The sequence below is a fragment of the Bufo bufo genome, chromosome 1 (assembly GCF_905171765.1).
Source record: "Bufo bufo chromosome 1, aBufBuf1.1, whole genome shotgun sequence".
NCBI lineage: Eukaryota > Metazoa > Chordata > Amphibia > Anura > Bufonidae > Bufo > Bufo bufo.
Window position 1 is genome coordinate 762,603,966 of NC_053389.1, and position 3,435 is coordinate 762,607,400.

Below are 3,435 nucleotides of genomic sequence, written 5' to 3' on the forward strand. Positions count from 1 at the left end.
GACCTCTCTCCTCTGCCTGGGTGCCTGGGCCTAAATATGTGACAATGGACTGTTCCAGTGGTGGGTGACGTGAAGCATGATTCTCTGCTATGACATGAAGACTGATTCTCTGCTGACATGAAGCCAGATTCTATGTTATGGGACCTCTCTCCTCTGCCTGGGTGCCGGGGCCTAAATATCTGACAATGGACTGTTCCAGTTGTGGGTGACGTGAAGCATGATTCTCTGCTATGACATGAAGACTGATTCTCTGCTGACATGAAGCCTGATTCTCTGCTATGGGACCTCTCTCCAATTGATATTGGTTAATTTTTTTAATTTTTAATTTTATTTTAATTCATTTCCCTATCCACATTTGTTTTCAGGGGATTTACCTACATTTTGCTGCCTTTTGCTGCCCTCTAGCCCTTTCCTGGGCTGTTTTACAGCCTTTTTAGTGCCGAAAAGTTTGGGTCCCTATTGACTTCAATGGGGTTCGAGTTCGGGACGAAGTTCGGGTCGGGTTCGGATCCCGAACCCGAACATTTCCGGGAAGTTCGGCCGAACTTCTCGAACCCGAACATCCAGGTGTTCGCTCAACTCTATTAAGAATGGGTCTGGAGACGGTGATGCTGCAGTGCCGGCCGAGGCAGAGAAGATGGAAAAAGTTGATGGGGCCGATGTGGATGCAGAAGCCAAGACACTCATGGCAGTAAGTAGCCAGGACCTGCTCCTGAAAGACATCACCTCCGCCATCAATGCCTTCCAGGAAGCCAGCAGCCTTCTGGGGAAGAAATACAGAGAGCCGGCTGACCAGTGTGCAGATACCTTCTACTTCTATGGGATGGCTCTCCTGGAGCTTGCACGAATGGAGAACAATGTCCTGGGTAACACTCTGGAGGGAATGCCAGAAGAGGAATATGAAGAGTCTGATAAGGACCCCAATATCTCAAGTGCCTCCAACCTCGATAAGAAAGAAAGGGAGGAGTAAAGAGTGCAGGTATATGATGACATGTCCGAGAAGGATGAGAAGGCTAACAAAGAGAATGGAGACTCCAAAGAGACAAAGGCTGAAGAAGCTAAGGCCGATGAGCTGGAGTGGGAGAAATCTTCAGACGCTGCCAAGACCAAAGATAAGGCTGAAGGAGAGTCTGTCGAAGTAGAAAAAGCCACTGAAGAAGCAATGTACTCTGAAGCTGCCGCCAAACCTGAGGAAACCACTGCCGAAGAGAAGAAAGAGAGTGGAAATAAAACATCTGATCGTTCCAGAACTATGAAAGATCTGTCAAAAAAGAAGTGGAAACAAAATTGAGGTCCCTGGAAGGAGGTCCCCACCAAGGGAGAAGTGAACCAGATGTGTTTAAAAGGAGTGAGCAGGGACAAGCATGCTCTGCTGAAGCTCCGCAAAGTAAAAGAGGAGAGTTGCAGCAGTCCAAGAAAGGACATGTGTGGGAGCCAGGGAATTCAAAGGGTGAGCCTATCGTTTGTATAAAAACATCTTATGAAAGGAGTTCCAGAAGTCAAGACTGAAACTCTGAGTAAAGAAAAAAAATATAGGCTATCTTTTGATAAAATAAAGAAACAAAGTGAGCATGAACGCCAGAGGCAAATAGAAAAAAAAATAAAGAGACAAAGAGAGCGCAATAAAAGGATTTGAAAGCGCATCATCGTCGCTCGTGAAAGAGTAGAACGAGAGTGTCTGACCATTAAATGGGCACAGAAGTCCCTTAGACACTATCTGCTGGGTAGAAAGCTTGTGTTTGTGACAAACCAAGCTCTGCTGGCCTGGGTGTGGCAGAACAAAGGGAAAACTGTAGGTAATGCGGTTGCCCTGTCACGAGCATCCTGGTTTGGTGCCAGTGTTCACCCCCACAGGTTTGAACAGAGGAGGGGGGTATGTGAAGCAGTGACAGGCCTCATACATGATAGAGGTGTAGAGGGGGTGGATATTTCAGTCCATACTCCTATTCCACCACAGGTGAGGCCAGCTGGGTGTAATCACTGAGGGAATAAACCAGTCCTCAGTGTAGGAGTCCAGAGGGCTGGGGGCCACGAGGCTGTGCGAAAGCCATTAGGTTGCTGTATCTGATGGCTGAGGAAAGCCGGATCTATTCCTGTGTGTGAACTGCGCTCTATAGTTGAGGTAGAGACGACCTATGTATTAGGTAGTGCCTAGACAGGCAGGTGTTTATTTTGCTTTGTTTATATCAATTTGGTAAAGACCGTCACTCTCTATTTGAAAGCACTCAGAGATATACACGGCGGTATAATAGGAGCTTTAATGTACAAAGAGCAATAAACCAAATTAAAAACAAATGAAAATATATAAAAAAGCCTAAATAATGTATACTGTATATATAAAATAGATTATAGATGTGATAAGTCAGTGTACATCCAGAGCAGGGGTTCAAAGTTACTGATAATCTCCTGGTGTCTCATGGAACACAATACATGGATAAAAAATTGTCCAATATATATCTCTCTATTCACGAAACCATAATCAAGTGTTGTTGCACTGCGCAAATAAGGTGCTATAGTGGGCAGAAAAGGTGCTGTAGTATCTAAGCCCAGTTTATTTGTAGGGTACCGTCAACAATGGCCAGTTCATTGAGAAATTAAATTTGTGGTCGGGTGTCAGGATATGCCATACGTGGCGTCCCACTGGCAATGACACCCTGACCCCAGTTACCTGTTCCGTCGCTCTTGGCACCTTACTCTGATAGTAGGTTTTCTGTCCCGATCGCGCTTGCAGCGTCCCACGTGGTGCCTGTGAAACTAGCGTCTCACGCGGTGGGGGAGCATTCACATCCCAGTTGATGAATTTGTAGGGGAACAGACCGGTGAGGACAGGTACAGATAGCTAGAGCGGTACAGGCTCAGGGGTTTAGATCATATGCAGTCCAGATTTGTAAATGCGGGTCCAATCGTTATTCACCATGCGCGTTTTGTGGGCTATCACTGCCTCCTTCATCAGTGGTTACCCGCATTATACTTTTCTCACACCTTTTATACTAATCATGTATGGAAGTAAAAGGTGGAAGTAAAAGTCTGGAGTGGAACAGTCACTTACATTCCATATGTTTATTGGTGATACAGGCTGTTTCTTCTGTAGTATATAAGCCTGAATGGTTTTAATCCTTCTGGGCTAATGGTTTTGTGTATTGCTACAATTAAGCATATAAAAAAGCATATAAAAATGTATTGCGTTTTTGTTGCAGTATTAATGCCTTTTTTTCTTCCCATGTGCGTTTTTCTGCCTGGGTTTGCTGTAAGTCCCACTTACTTTATATAAGGGTCTTTCATCTTAGTATGTCTTCAAATATATAAAAAAAATATTAAAAAGTACAAAATATATGAAAAAATAAAAATATAACATATAAACAGAAACATTATATACATTTCACATAATACATTTTATTTCTCTTCTTTTTTATGTTTTTGTCTCTCTCTCTACTT

At 43.9% G+C, this 3,435-nt stretch overlaps 1 pseudogene; it reads left to right on the forward strand.

The window, feature by feature from the left end:
* Positions 1 to 637: 637 nt before the first annotated feature.
* Positions 638 to 1,291, forward strand: LOC120987291 (annotated as a pseudogene).
* Positions 1,292 to 3,435: the final 2,144 nt, after the last annotated feature.